Genomic DNA, 16,235 nt, shown 5'->3' on the forward strand with positions numbered 1-16,235 from the left:
TGAGATCATGCCACTGCACTCCAGCCTGGGTTAAAGAGTGAAACTCTGTCTCAAAAAAAAAAAAAAAAAAAAGCCAATTTCTTCAGCCCTTCGAATTATCATTAGGATGGAGTCCCTTCAGCACCTTCTCCCAGCTATTATGTGTGATTTTCTCTCCTTCCCCTCCTCTCTCCTTCCAGCCTCCTCACCTCTTCTGCTGATCCTTCAAGATTCAGTTAATTTATAATAGTGAAACCCTGAAACAGTGAAAAAAGACCCTGAAAACATCTTTACTATCTAACATCAGAATACTTGTTAAATCAATTGATTGTAGCATAGCTAGACAATGTAGGTCTCTCATCAATAATAAAGTTCACACTTTAGCGTGACCCTGTACATTTTCAAAGAGCCCTAGACAGCTTTATTTTTGACATATGTAATAATCTCTTTGTTATTTCTACTAAGACATGTATCCATAGGAAAAAAGACTGGAGCAAAACAAAGAAAAATGTTGATGGAGATTATTCTTTGAATGATGGTCTTACCAGTAATTTCCCGCTTCTTTCTACTATCTTAGTGGTGAGAAATTTCCTCAATATGCCAGGTGTGGTGGTTCATGCCTGTAATCCCAGCAATCTGGGAGGCTGAGGTAGGAGGATTACTTGAGCTCAGGAGTTTAAGACCAGCCTGGACAACAGTGAGACCTTGTCTCCGTAAATAAAAATTAGCCAGGCACGTGTGGTGGCGCATACTTGTGGTCCCAGCTACCTGGAGGCAGAGGTGGGAGAATTGCTTGAGCCTGGGAGGTTCAGGCTGCAGTGAGTTGTGATCATGCCACTGCACTCCAGCCTGGGAGACAAAGTGAGACCCTGTCTCAAAAAAAAAAAAAAAAAGTTCCTTAATAGATACATATTACCTGTATTATAAGAAAATAAAAGCTACCTTTAAAATATTGTCTGGATCAGCCTCTTACCTCCAGGTAAATTAGTGGCTGACTTGTAAAAGAGAAAACAAAACAAGATGACCTCCATTGGGAAGTCTTCCAGTCTGTCTTGGGTTTCAGGCTTGTCTGTGTGTGTGTGTGTGTGTGTGTGTTTGTGTGTGTATGTGTGTGTGTGTGTCTGTGTATGCGTGTATCTGTCCCCTTCCCAATGTCTGAGCCTGCTTGGGGCTAGAAAGGGATGGGGCAGCCCTTGCTCTCCAAAGCTCACAGCGCAGTGCAGAGCTGCATTGTCAAAGGGCCAGTGGATGAGCCCAGAGAGGGTTCAGAAGGGATGGTTGGTGAGTGTCTTCCCTCTGCCTCTGTTGTGTGCAGAATCCTGAGGAGCCAGAAACAGGAGAACCAGGCAGCTTGACACAAGGTGTGAATAGCTCATAAAAATGTCATTTTGCTGTCCATGGGAAAATGCTCAGCTATGTTTAATATGATGAAACAACAATACGTGGCATTTTCCTGAAGTTCATTTACAACCAAGGAAGGCTTTGAAGTAATACAAATTTAAAAGTTAGAGGTTTTTAGGCCAGGCGTGGTGGCTCATGCCTGTAATCCCAGCACTTTGGGATGCCGAGGTAGGCGGATCACCTGAGGTCGGGAGTGTGAGACCGCCTGACCAACATGGAGAAACCCTGTCTCTACTAAAACTACAAAATTAGCCGGGTGTGGTGGCGCATGCCTGTAATCCCAGCTACTCGGGAGGCTGAAGCAGGAGAATCTCTTGCACCTGGGAAGCAGAGGTTGCAGTGAGCCGAGATCGCGCCATTGCACTCCAGCCTGGGCAACAAGAGTGAAACTCCATCTCAAAACAAACAAACAACAACAACAAAAAGTTATAGTTTTTCAGCCCGTGGGTTGAAATATTAAGCACTTTTCTAAATCAATGATAAGAACTTTATATTCTTACTGAATTATTTATGGGTGAAGAGATGTAGGTGCCAACAAACTGCTCTTGATATTTCCAGTTTGTTCATAAATAAGTGACACTGAATAGCATTTAATGGACAAATTTTATTCAAGAGGCACAAGGGTGCATGTAGAATATAGTCAAAAAGTTCTTTTTTTTTTTTGAGATGGAGTCTTACTCTGTTGTCCAGGCTGGAGTGCAGTGGCATGATCTCGGCTCACTGCAACCTCTACCTTCCAGGTTTAAGCGATTCTCCTGCCTCAGCCTCCCAAGTAGCTGGGACTTCAGGTGTGCACCACCATGCCAGATAATTTTTGTATTTTTGTAGAGACGGAGTTTCACCACGTTGGTCAGGCTGGTCTGGAACTCCTAACCTCAAGTGATCCACCTGCCTTGGCCTCTCAAAGCGCTGGGATTACAGGCGTGAGCCAGCATGCCTGGCCCAAAAAGTTCTTTTGGATCCTCAGGAGGCCCCTATAGATCTGCTGAGCAATGGAGTCAGTTGTATTTCACACTTAAATCTCTCCAAAAGTAATTACTGTTTTGACTACTCATGGTTAACTTCTAGACCAACTAGTTAATGAAAACAAAAGACAACAGAAAAACAAATGTTTATCCCTCCAACTCCAAGATTGCTGGTAGCATTCATATAATTATATACATGTATAATTATATATGTATTTATATAAGAGTAATTTTAGTATTATAATCCTACTCCACACCTGGAGAGGGAGAACTTAGAGGGTGTATCTGTACCCCCAGGCTCCATGTCTTTGACCACCATAGGGCCTTCAAGCTCCCTTACATTTTCTACATCCTGACATACATGTAAAATGACGATATGCATGTGGCACCCTGAGGCAGTGAATGTAGGGCTTCTGCTAAGGATTAATATGTAAAATGTGGCAGAACACGGTGGCTCATGCCTGTAATCCCAGCACTTTGGGAGGCTGAGGGGGATGGATCACTTGAGGTCAGGAGTCTGAGAGCAGCCTGGCCAACATGGTGAAATCCCTTCTCTGCTAAAAATACAAAAATTAGCCAGTGTGGTGGTGCGCACCTATACTCACAGCTACGCAGGAGGCTGAGGCAGCAGAATTGCTTGAACCTGGGAGACCGAGGTTGCAGTGAGCTGAGATGGTGCCACTGCACTCTAGCCTGGATGATAGAAGGAGACTACCTCAAGAAAAAAAAGGAGTAAAAGGTAACCCACTCTAAGCAAGCTTGCTATTGGAAGCTTGACAAAAAATATTAGGGCTTCGTTATGAAGAGGGTGAAATAAGAAAATGGGAAGATTACGGGAGCAATAGTCAGCCTTCCATTCTCCCCAAATGAGTTCATAGACGATGAAAAAGAAATTGTAAATGGGGGGTAACATATATAGGCTATGAAACTGGGTCAGCTACATATTTACGTGATAATAGGCAGAAATGAAAATAACAGATCCTTCTAGGGTGTTTCAGATATTAGAACAAAATTAAATTTTCTACAGCAGCGTAGAAAGTTTTACAAGCAAGTCATTTTTTTTTTTTTTTTTTTTTGACAGAGTATGGCTTTGTCGCCCAGGCTGGAGTGCACTGGTGAGATCTCGGCTCACTGCAACTTCCGCCTCCCGAGTTCAAGCGATTCTCCTGCCTCAGCCTCCCGAGTAGCTGGGACTACAGGTGTGTGCCACTGCATCTTTAGTATCTTTAGTAGAGAAGGGGTTTCGCCATGTTAGCCAGGCTGGTCTCGAACTTCTGACCTCAGATGATCCACCCGCCTCGGCCTCCCAAAATGCTGGGATTACAGGCATGAGCCACCGCGCTGGGCCAAGTCATTCATTTTTAATTTGGCTATTGTTATTACATTGCATGTGGTGAGCTCATTACACATAAGGAAAGCGGGAAGCACGAAGGTAAAATTAAAATTACAGTCTTCCCCAAAGCTACGCAGAGCGTGGTGGTAGCGGCTCTGCATCCCATGCAGGTGAGTGCGGGGTTCACCTTTAATTCTGCTCTGCAGGCGCTTCCGCGCTCTTCACCTGGTGTGTACAGGGCATTTGGGGCCTTTAGAGGGCGCACTTGCGGCCAGCAGGCTGAAGAGGCTGCCGCGGAGAAGGCTGGGGAGCGGAGCTGAGCTGAGCTGGTGCAGACAGCACAGGAGAAAAACAGAACCGAAAAATTCACACCGAATTAGGAGGACTCAACACATACATGCTTCGCTCTGGGTCAGGGACTGTGCTTGGTGGCTTCTCCTCCAGTCCAATTGGCATGAATGTCCGCATTTTACAGAGGAAGAATCTGAGCCATCAAATGGGAGCAATGAAGCTTAGAGAGGTTAAACTAGCAGGCTGTGGAAACCAAATCGGAACCCAGGCCTGCAGGATCCCAAGCCTGTTTTACCTCCTCCCACCCCCAACACTGCCTCTCTCCCCTCTCTTCTCTCTCTCTCTCTCTCTCTCTCTCTCTCACACACACACACACACACACACACAGCCGCACACGCACGCACATGCAAACAAAGAAGCCAGACAAAGCAAAGGAGAATCTCTCTAAGCCCCAATAATGGCCCTCAGTCATCCTTGTTAATGAGCCCGAATCAACTTTTCCTCAGGAAGAAAATGGCTTAATTGGAAAGCAGAGTTCAGCTCCTAAAACATCGTCATGGCCTTGGCAGCGTTTAGCCCCGAAATGGCCGTCCCCGGTCTCTCACCCCATTTCAGCCTCTCTTGAGGAGCCTCAATCGGAAGCGCTAAGGGGGCCCAGCCTCTGCGCGCCCTGGGTGCGGGATCGTGCCCGCGGGGTCCGGCCTCGCGCCCCACCCTTCGAGCGCCCGCCCCCACCCGCGCTCGGTGCTCCCGCTCCCTTGGCACCCCGAGACCACATCGCCACTTCGGGCACCCCGCATCCCTCGGCGCGTTCGGAAGCCAGCAGCCCCCCGGGGAAGCTGGGCCGGCTGCAGCACCACAGCCTGTGCAGAAAGGCATCCGCACCCCGCGAAGTCCCTAGGCGCAGCCCCGGGTCCCCCGCTCTGCGCCTCATCACTGTCCAGTTCGAGTCCCAAACGGGCCTAGAGAGCAGCCGGGCAGCGAGGCTGGGCTCCGGGCAGAGCGCGCTTCTCCAGCCGGACGGGGGTGCCCAGGATGACGCTCGCGGGGCCCCGGCCAGCTTGAGCAGCAAGGCGCGCGTCCCCAAGCTCCGCCTGGTGGTCTGCCCTGAACCGCCGGTTACCCTGCCCGCCCGCAGCTCCCAAGGCCCCGCGGCGGCCTTGGCACTACCACCTGCCCCGGCAGTCTCGCCCTCCACCGCCCGGGCAGCCTTTCCCGAGCCTGCCTTGGGCTGGGGCTGCCCCTTCCCGGGGGTCCCTGGGGTGCAGCGGCCGTCTGAAACCTAGGCTCCGATGCCCCCGGCGCCGCTCCATTCCCCAGGCCCGCGGCGCGCGCAGCCTCGGATACTCACCGCCCGAGGCCCGCTGGGCTGCGGCCTCACTCGGCTCCAAGCCCGGATCCTCGAACTTGCTGCTCTGCTTGGAGCCCCCTGAGCTGCTGGGTGTAGAGATTTGTTGCAACGTCGCCTATCATCCTGGAGATGCGGGTGCCTGCGGCTCAGCTCTCCGCCCGGCTCGGTGCGCTCTGTGAGGGGCTCCCGGGCTCTTCCGCCGCTCGCTGCCAGGCCAGGTGAGCGTTTGGTGGAGCTGAAAGCTCGACGCCTCAGTCCAGGTGGCTTTAAAAAGGGTGCGTTTGGAGGTGCCCAAACCTAACCTGGGCTTCCTTCCAATCGGAGAAATTTCAAATCTTCATGCTCGTTCATTCCTATACCGGCTAATTCTGGTTTGGCAGGGAAAAAAAATGCAGTCACCTCACATGCACACTCTTGTGGCCGGTTGAAGTTTATAGCTTTGGCTGAGGTTCCGCTAAGGCGCTGCACATTTATCACTGGCGGAAAGGTCCTGAAATCTAATCCAGGATGCAAGTGAGACTATCAGTAGCCTCCATTTCTCTGAGATGGGAGAGAAGGGATGAAACAGACCCTCACTGCAATATTTTTGGCCAAAGAGGACTCAAAGTCCCTTATTCTCTCTCTTTTAGAGACACGGGTTTCACTATATTGCCAGGCTGGTCTCGAACACTTGGACTCAAGGGATCCTCTGGCCTTGGCCTCCAAAGTGCTGGGATCACAAGCTGAGCCACCGTGACCGGCCAGTCCCTCATTCTTGGTTCCACCCTGGGTCCCACCTCTCCCTGCTCTTTCTGCACGTCCATTACCTACCTTCGTGGGCACCAGGCACAACTTTCATCTCAATACCTCCCTACCTCATTCCCAGCAGGGCACACAACACAGTGCTTTGCCTTGGACAGTTTTCTGTATTATTGAAGTGAATGTGTGAGTCGATGAAGCCTGTGCTTTTTTTTCCCACCTGAAGGTTTTGCAGTAATTCTCTGCTGCTGTTGTGATAAACTGCCACAGTAATAGCAGAGGAAAACCACACAAATTCACTATTTTACAGTTCTGGAGGTCGGAAGTTTGAGATGGATCATACTGGGCTGAGATCATGGTGTTGGCCACCTTGAAGGCTGTGTTCCTTCTGGTGGCTGTAGGGGAGAGCCACCAGCTTCTGCAGGCCGCCCACATTCCTTGGCTGGTGGCTCTTCCTCCATCTTCAAAGCCAGCAGTGCTGCGTCATTTTGTCTTCTTTACATACTCACATTGCCTTGTCTCCTCTTTTCTGCCCCCACCCCTTTCCACTTTTAAGGACCCTGGGGATTACATTGAGTCTAATGAGATAATCCAGATAATCTCTCTATTTTAAGGTCAGCTGATTAGCAACCTTAATTCCATCTGCAACCTTAATTCCCCTCTTGCCATGTAAGGTAACAAATTCACATGTTCCAGGGATTAGGATGTGGACATCTTTGGGAGACCATTATTCTGCCTACCACAGATTTCCTTCTTTCTTCTTTTCCTTTTTCTTTTCTTCCTTCTTTTTCGTTTCTTTGAAAAAAAAAATTCACATGTATTTCACATTGCCTTCCTCGGTCACCCAAGCTGGAGTGCAGTAGCATGATCACAGCTCATTGCAGCCTCAACCTCCTGGGCTCAGGTGATCCTCCCACCTCAGCCTCCTGAGTAGCTGGGACTACAGGCACACACCACCATGCCTGGCTAATTTTTTTGACTTTTTATAGAGACGGAGTCTCATTATATTGCCCAGACTGGTCTTGACCTTTTGGACTCAAGTGATCTGGCTGCCTCACCCTCCCAAAGTGCTGGGATTACAGGCATGAGCCACTGCACCCGGCCTATATTGCTATTTCTTATATCAATTCTGTCTCTCTTTTTTTTTTTTTTGAGATGGAATCTCACTCTGTCACCCAGGCTAGAGTGCAGTGGCAATCTTGGCTCACTACAACACCTGCTTCCCAGGTTCAAGCAATTCTCCTGCCTCAGCATCCCAAGTAGCTGGGGTTATAGGAGCGTGCCACCATGCCCAGCTAATCTTATATCAACTCTTGATTTAAAAATAATTGAGGCTGGGCACAGTGGCTCACGCCTGTAATCCCAGCACTTTGGAAGGCCAAGGCGGGTGGACCACTTGAGGCTAGGAGTTCAAGACCAGCTTGGCCAACATGGTGAAACCCCGTCTCTACTAAAAACACAAAAATTAGCTGGGTGTGGTGGCGCCTGCCTGTAATTCCAGCTGCTTGGGAGGCTGAGGCACGATATTGCTTGAATCTGGGAGGCGAGAATCGCTTGAACCTTGAGCTGAGATCGTGCCTCTGCATTCCAGCCTGGACAACAGAGTGAGACTCTGTCTCAAAAAAAAAAAGAAAAAAAAATTTTGAGAAAATTGTGAGAAATGGTGGCCAAGTGAGGGCATTTTGATGAGGTGCTAGGCTTCAGTGGTTTACATATCTTACTTTTGCTGATAAGAACACAGGCAACTGGATGGTTAGTGTTCCCTTGGGCGGTGCCTCTCATATCCACTCATTTCAAGCAGGCTTTTGACAGCAAGATTAGGGTTCCTGACAAGCACTTCAATTCCCGATGATCCATTTTGTTGGAAAAGAAGTCTGTAAGATTTTTAAGTCTGTTTTTTTTTTCTCTGAAAACTTGCCCACTTATGGAGGTATGATGGATCTCATATGAACTGTGCATATTTAGTGTCCAATTTGATGAGTTTCAGCATATGGAGGTAGGATGGATCTCGTATGAACTATGCATATTTAGTGTATAATTCGATGAGTTACAGCACGTCTATGGAACTACCACCTCAATCAAATGACTCCAAAATTTTCCTTGTGCTGCTTTGTAATCCTTGTCCCACCTCCACACACCCAGGCAGTCTTTAATTGGCTCTCTGAGAAGCTTCTACTCTGGACCATGAAGGCTTTTCTGATCAATTATTTTGTCTTCATAAATTTCACTGCTCTTACCTGTCTGTTGGTCTCTCAGTGACACAGGTGGATTGAGGACAGGCCCAAAGCAAAGAGGACTGTGACCCATAAGTTGGTATGTCTGGGTTAAATAAATAGAAATCCACTATCAGGCCAGGCGCAGTGGCTCATGCCTGTAATCCCAGCTCTTTGGGAGTCCGAGGTGGGCGGATCGCCTGAGGTCGGGAGCTTGAGACCAGCCTGACCAACACAGTGAAAACCCATTTCTACTAAAAATACAAAAATTAGCAGGGCGTAGTGGTGGGTGCCTGTAATCCCAGCTACTCAGGAGGTTGAGGCAGGAGAATTGCTTGAACCCAGGAGACGGAGGTTGAAGTGAGACAAGATAGTGCCATTGCACTCCAGCCTGGGTGACACAGCGAGACTCTGTCTCAAAAAAAAAAAAAAAAAAAAAAAAAAAAAAAAAATCCATCTTCAATTAGAATGTAAAATATAAGCGCTAAACTCTTTTCATGTATCTGAAGTAGAGAAACCTGACATTCTCCCTTGATTTTTAGGCAAATTATATATTTTCTCTCAATAGCAATCTTACCTTTAATTGAATTGCATTAGCTAACAACCTTGCATCTTAAGAATGTAAACTAATTCACATGCTGCCTGTAAAAGCCTCCTCTCTTAGTTCTAATCATGCACTCAATTGATTTCGTAATCCCACCTTGGAGTTGGGGTGAAACTGAGAATTTGGACAATCTTTGCCTTAATTTTGGTGGTTTAATGGTGTAGAATAGGCACACAGTGGGATAGAATTAGCTTTTGAGGAAGTTGCTAGCACAGAACATTGAAGGGGTTAGAGAAATGCTTTAAAGTGTCACCGTGACTGCCTCATTGTTGTAGCCAGCCCAGATGTAAAGATGACCCACAACCCACATGGTCACCAAGAATATCCTCTGTCTCTCAGTATGGCCCTGTTCCCCACTCCTCTGAGTTTAATGTGGGAGATCAAAGACTAGAATCCAGAACACATGTGCCTGAAATGCAAGTGTGCTCAGAAATCACAGGGCAAGCCACACGCTGCACAGCCAGGCAAAGTTTTATGAAGGAGGAAGGAAATGCTTTCTCTTACACAGGGCCAGAAATCCAGTGCTGTGCGCAAATCCGTGCCACCTCTTGGCTTGGTGGGTCAGTCTGTGCACCCCCAGCATTCTCCCTGTAACTGGATTTATCTTTCCTTAAGTGCAGATGCTTTTACCAAGTGGGGACCTTGGTTACATCTGGTCTTGGCAGGTATCTTCAGTCTTCGCCTGCTGCCAAACCAGCCTCCAGGGATTTTGGACTTCAGCATGGCTTATGGGGACAGAAGGAGGTTGCAGGGCTGATAGCAGCCTTCAGCAGCCTGGAGTCTCATGAGAACCACCACACTGAGATGACATTGGTCGTGGCTTCTGGGTGCCTCATAAATTTCAGATTTCAGCAAGGCCTCATTTTTATGCTTTATCCATGAACCATATGTGCTAGTAGTTACTTTTCAGCTATTCATTTATTTTTTCATTCAACAAATATTTGCTGAACGTGTATGATGTGATTTTATGAAGTGCTGGGGATACAGCAATGAACAAAACCAACACAAATGCTTTTCTGCACTAAGTATATGTTCCAGTGAGCAAGACAAACAAGTTATATATATGTAATGCATATATGTGTATGTGTATTTATTTCTCTCTCTCTATATATGTATGTATATACATACATATATATACAATTAGTAATAAGCACTAAGAAAAAAAATTAGGCAAGGACAGGGAAATTGAAGGGTTATTGTGATGGGAAACTTTAGAAGGGAGAGAGAAATCATCAATAAGAAGTGCTGGAATGAGCCATGAGAATGACAGGAGGAAGCTCATCCTAGCAGGAAGAGTAACAGGTACAAAGTCCACAAGGCAGAGGGAAGTGTCTGTAGGTCACCCTAAAGCCTTGAAAATCACAGGAAAAAAACTGGCTTTTATTCAGAGACAGGAAGCCACTGGAGAGTTGAGCAGTGGGGGCTGGGCATGGTGCCTCACGCTTGTAATCCCAGTACTTTGGGAGGCTGAGGTAGGTGGATCACTTGAAGCCAGGAGTTTGAGACCAGCCTGGCCCACATGATGAAACCCCGTCTCTACTAAAAATACAAAAGTTAGCTGGGCGTGGCCGTGCATGCCTGTAATCCCGCTACTTGGGAGGCTGAGGCATGAGAATCACTTGAACACAGGAAGTGGAGGTTGTAGTGGCCTGAGGTGGCACCACTGCACTCCAGCCTGGACAACAGAGAGAGACTCTGTCTCCAAAAAAAAAAAAAAAAAGAAAAAAAAGAGTTGAGCAGAGGGGTGACATGACACTTACCAAGATATGTCTGGCTACTACATTGGAAAGAGGATGCGGGGCAACAGAACAGAACAGAAGCAGAAAAATCAGTTAGGAGATGACTACAATAATCCAAGGGAGAGACAATGGCTACTGGGACCATAGAAGTGGCAATGAAGGTTGTAAAACAAAATCGGATCTGAATATACTTTGGAGGCAGAGTTGTAGGATTTGCTTTCAGATTGAATGTGTGAGAGAAAGAGGAGTCAAGGATGACTCCAAGGTTTTGGCTAAGTGATTGGAAGAATGGAGCTGACATTAACAAAGATGGGAAGACTGCAGGAGGAGCTTGTTTGGGGAGATATTAGGAGTTCAGATTTGGACCTGTTACTATTTTAATATGGCATACATAGTTACTCTTTTAATAGTTACTACTTTTAATAGTTACATGGGATACATAGTTACATGGGATACATAATTACTATTTTAATGTGGCATACATAGTAGTCACACAATGGAATATTATACAGCAATCAAAAGGATCAACTCCATTAATACACCATATGTTTGAATCTTAGAAATTACATATTAAGCAGAAAAAAACATAATACTCTTTATGCAAAATTACAAAACTTAAACCAAATATTTTTGGAATGCATCTAGGTGCAGTGCAACTATCCAAAAAGAGAAGCAAGGAAAGATGAACATGGGACTTAGGTCAGGGATGACAGGGAGAAGGGATGGGTATGATTAGATGTGCCTTGTTGTGCTGGCTTCATGGATACTTATTTAATTATTAAAAACAATTAACTTAGCCAGGCATAGTGGCTCACCCCTGTAATCCCAGCACTGTGGGAGGCTAAGGCAGGGTGACTGCTTGAGGCCAGGAGTTCAATATCTGCCTGGGCAACCTCAATAGTGAGGCCCCATCTTTACAAAATAAAAATTAAAAATAACAGCTGGGTGTGGTGGCATGCACCTGTAGTCCCAGCTACTCAGGAGGCTGAGGTGGGTGGATTGCTTAAGCGCAGGAGTTTGAGGTTACAGTGAACTATGATGGTGCCACTGCACTCCAGCCTTGGTAACCAAGCAAGACCTTGTCTTTAAAATAAATAAATAAATAAATAAATAAATAAAAATAATGAGCTCACTATGACCAAGTGGGACTTATCCCATGAATGCAAGGTTGGTATGTATTTGAAAATCAGTTAATGTGATAGATAGTATCAATAGAATAAAGGATGAGGTGTGGGCCTATAGTCCTAGTGACTCAGGAGGATGGGGTGGGAGGACTGCTTGGGGCTACAGTGAGCTTTGATCCCACCACTGCACTCTAGCCTGTGCAAAAGAGCAAGATCTAAAACAACAACAACAACAACAACAAAACAACAAAACGAAAAACAGCCCGGTGCGGTGGCTCACGCCTATAATCCCAGCACTTTGGGAGGCCAAGGCAGGTGGATCACTTGAGGTCAGGGGTTCAAGGCCAGCCTGGCCAACATGGTGAAACCTTTTCTCTACTAAAAATACAAAAAGTATCCGGGCGGGTGTGGTTGCACGTGCCTGTAGTCCCAGCTACTCAAGAGGCTGAGGCAGGAGAATCGCTTCAACCCAGGAAGCGGAGGTTGCAGTGAACTGAGATCATGCCACTGCACTCCAGCCTGGGCGATAGAGCGAGACTCTTTCTCAAAAATAAACAAACAAATAAATAAATAAATAAACATTTTAAAAAAGGAAAAAATCAAAATAACATGATCATCTTAATATATACAGAATAAGTATTTGACAAAATACAACACCCTTTCATGACTAAAAAAATCACACAACAGACTAGCAATTGAAGGGTACTTCCTCAACCTGATAAAAGGCATCTACAAAAACTCACAGCTAACATCATACTTGATGGTGAAAGATTGAATGCTTTCCCCTAAAGATCAGGAACAAGATAAGGATATCCACTTTTGCCATTCCTATTCAATATAGTACTAGAGATTCTAACCAGGGGAATTAGGCAATAAATAAATAAAAGATTAAAAATTAAAAAAAGAAATAAAGGGCATCCAGAATAGAAAGAAGAAAATAAAATTACCTCTATTTTCAGATATATGATTTATATACAGAAAACATAAGGAATCCACTAACAAGAATAGGACTTAAGAAGTGCATTCAGCAAAGTTGCAGCATACAAGATCAGTGTATGCAAATTAATGATATTTCTATACACTAACAACTCCATTTACAATAACATCCAAAAGAATTTTAAAAATTGGGAATATGCTTAAAGGAAGTGCCAAGCTTGTACTCTGAAAATTACAAAGCATTACTGAATGAAAATAAAGACCTAAATACCTGAAAAGACATCTGCCTGAACACCAGTGGGCCTTACAGCCCAGGCAGATTCTGTAACCCTGGTTCACCAGGCAAGTCCCCAGCTGGGCCTACATTGTCTCCTCTGCAAGAAAGGATCAGGAGATATCAATGTATTGCCAAGACCAAATACCAGCATTAGAGAACTTTTAGGACTGTGTAATCAGTGATTATGAAAATAAAGAGCTCTCCTCTTCCTTGTTGCAAAGTAGCAGAGCATTTATGGTGAAAGCCAAGAATGCACAGAGTTGAGCTGTTTCCGAGGTCAGCCAGACCGAAAGCCCAGCTCCTCCATCTGTGTGTACTTGGCCTGGCATCAGCGCTGGAGTGGGTGTAATACCAGCACCTACATCAAAGGGTTGTTGTGAGGATTAAATAAGACAACACACGGACAGCACTGTGCCTGGCACATCATTAGGGGACTTATTTCTAAAGTAGTGATAAGAGCATCATCCAAGCCTATTCCACCTCAGAGAGAGAATTGCCTGACATGAGAGCCCTCTTGAGAGGCAGCATATATTAGTCATTAAGAGTGTAAAGCCTGGAGCCTCACTGCTGAACTGCAATCCCAGCTTTCACCACTCACCTCTTTATCTGTTAATGAGGTTGCTGAGCATCTCTACATCTCGGTGTCATCTTCCGTAAGATGAAAATGTCTCAGCCCGTTTGGACTGCTGTAACAACATACCATAAACTGGGTGGCTTATGCACAACAGACATTTATTTCTCGCAGTTCTGGAGGCTGGGAAGTCCATGATCAGGGTGCTGCAGATTTTAGTGTCTGGTGAGGGCCCATTTCCCGGTTCATAGACAAAATCTCACTGTGTCCTCACATGATAGAAGGGGCAGGGCACTCTCTGGGGTCTCTTTTATGAGGACACTGATCTCATTCATAAGAGCTATGCCCTCATGACCTAATTACATCCCAAAGGTCCTACCTCCCTAATACCATCACCTTGGGGGTTAGGTTTCAATGTATGAATTTGGGGGGGGATACAAACTTTCAGACTGTAGCAGATTAATAAAAATAATACAATAATAAAATATATAAATATTTTAACAATATTTTATTATTTTATAAATAATAAATATACATTTTATTTATATTTTATTTTATAAAAGTATAAATATATTTTAATAATAATAATAATACCTACCTCTTAAGTTGCTGTGAGGAGTAAATGATTTAAAGTATGTGAAGGCTGGGTACAGTGGCTCACATTTGGAATCCCAGCACTTTGGGAGGCCGAGGCAGGAGGATTGCTTTAGTCCAGGAGTTCGAGACCAGCCTGGGCAACAAAGTGAGATCCCTGTCTCTACAAAAAAAATGAAAAAATTAGCTGGGCATGGTGGCATGTGTCTGTGGTTCTAGCTACAAGGGAGGCCGAGGCAGGAGGATCACCGGATTCCAGGAGGTTGAGGCTGCAGTGAGCCACTGCACTCCAGCCTGGACAACAGAGTGAGACCCTGTCTCAAAAAAAAGAGTATATGAAGTCCATTGACCTGTACCTCCTGATGAGATATACTAAGAGGAACACAGCAGCCCTTCTGTGAGATCGTTGACAAAAAATACATAGGTCTAATCATGGGGAAACATCAGACAAAGCTGAATTAAGGGACATTCTACAAAATAACTAGCCTATCCTTCCCAAGAAGGTTGGCATCACCAAGGGTAAGCAAAGATTCATGAAGAGCCCAGCTTCAAGGAGACATGAGAGAAATGACAAATAAAGGCAACACGTGATCCAGGGTTGCTTTTACCAGTTGTGGTGGGACCATCAGCTAAATCTGATTAAGGTCTTGAGATTAGGTAATAACACTATAAGCCTATTAGTTTTTTAAAATTTTAACAATTACAGTACTGTGGTTATGTAAGAGAATGTCTTTTTTTAAAAAAAGAAATGCTCGCTGAAGTATTTAGGAGTAAAAAACAATTTTTCAAAAGTATGAAAAGTTCTTAGAATGATCCTTGGCACATAGCACCCATGGGTGTTAGCTATTATTTTCTAGCTGAATTTTTGCAGTGCCAAATTCCATTTAGTATCCAGCAGTGCTATTGTGACCTTTATTAACAATGCTGCAGGAAACTGGCTAATCTAACTGCTTTTTCTTTTCCTGTTTCCCAGCGTTTGGTTTCTGATCTTATGCAGTCCCGGAAAATATGTACCCCATAAACATACACATCCACTAAGTATGCACAATGTTTTTTAATTGAAAAAGTAAAAAAAAAAAAAAAGAAAGAAAACATAAAAGAAAATATAGAAAAGCTACAAGGACTTTCCTTTTCTCACACTTAACACCTCTCTGTTCCTCTTGGTTCCTTCTGCCCTCCCTACCTTTCTCCGTTCCCCTTTTATGGGTCTTAGTTTATTGGTGGAAGCTGAGCCCACCTGTGGCTCCCGGGGCAGGACTGGGTGGATCAGACTCCTCTGCCTCAGCAGGGAAACCTGCTGCTGAGCATGGAGAGGGCTGCTCAGCAGAGAGGAGTGGGGCATTTGCAGAGAAGTGGATCTCCCAAAGAAGGCTTTTAAATAGTTCTCTATGGTCTCCTGTCCCATGTGGGATTGGATAATCAGGTGACACATGGGGGAGGGGTGGTGTCACATAAAAATGCCTACCTAAGCCGTGTGCTGCTTCCCAATTTATTTTGTGACTAACTCCCTAGGGACCAGGATGGCCAGACAAGGGCAAGAGAACTTCGGATTAGTTAGTTAGGGCTGGTTTTCTCAAAACCCTTGTCATGCATGGATGGCTAAATCTTGAACCCAGTCCTCAGTGACTTTTACCTTGGGATGAGAGGACCAAATTATTGTGTTTGTTGGTGACTGGACAGCTCCTAATAAAACATAGTCATCTGGATTCATTGTAAGGAAGGCCAGCATTGATATGGACATGTAACTAGCCTGGAGTCCCACACACTTGAGCCACAGTGGGGCCTTCAGGATACTTGCGGTAAAACAAAAATCATAATCAAATGCAGTTCATGGAGTTTTAAACCTCCGTGGAAAGAGGTCTGCCAATGGGAAGGATGAAAAAAATGGTTTGATCCGGCCAGTCGTGGTGGCTCATGCCTGTAATCCCAGCACTTTGGGAGGCCGAGGCAGGCGGATCACGAGGTCAGGAGATCGAGACCATCCTGGCTAACATGGTGAAACCCTGTCTCTACTAAAAATACAAAAAAAAAAAAAAAAAAAAAAAAATTAACCAGGTGTGGTGGCGGGTGCCTGTAGTCCCAGCTACTCGGGAGGCTGAGGCAGGAGAATGGCATGAAC

General features: G+C 45.5%; 1 protein-coding gene across 3 annotated transcripts in view; it reads right to left on the minus strand.

Moving 5' to 3' along the window:
* Window positions 1–5,728, minus strand: part of SLC16A14 (solute carrier family 16 member 14) — a 33,635-nt gene extending 27,907 nt beyond the window's left edge. Inside the window, exon 1 of one of the 3 annotated variants that reach the window (XM_001139587.6) lies at window positions 5,321–5,728. The gene's annotated coding sequence lies outside the window, so the exon portion shown is untranslated. Of the gene's footprint in view, window positions 1–3,865; window positions 3,935–5,320 lie in introns of those variants that run through there. The other 2 variants (XM_009444505.5, XM_009444504.5) reach the window with 2 other exon arrangements.
* Window positions 5,729–16,235: the final 10,507 nt, after the last annotated feature.

The sequence above is a fragment of the Pan troglodytes genome, chromosome 13, assembly GCF_028858775.2.
Source record: "Pan troglodytes isolate AG18354 chromosome 13, NHGRI_mPanTro3-v2.0_pri, whole genome shotgun sequence".
NCBI classification, from domain to species: domain Eukaryota; kingdom Metazoa; phylum Chordata; class Mammalia; order Primates; family Hominidae; genus Pan; species Pan troglodytes.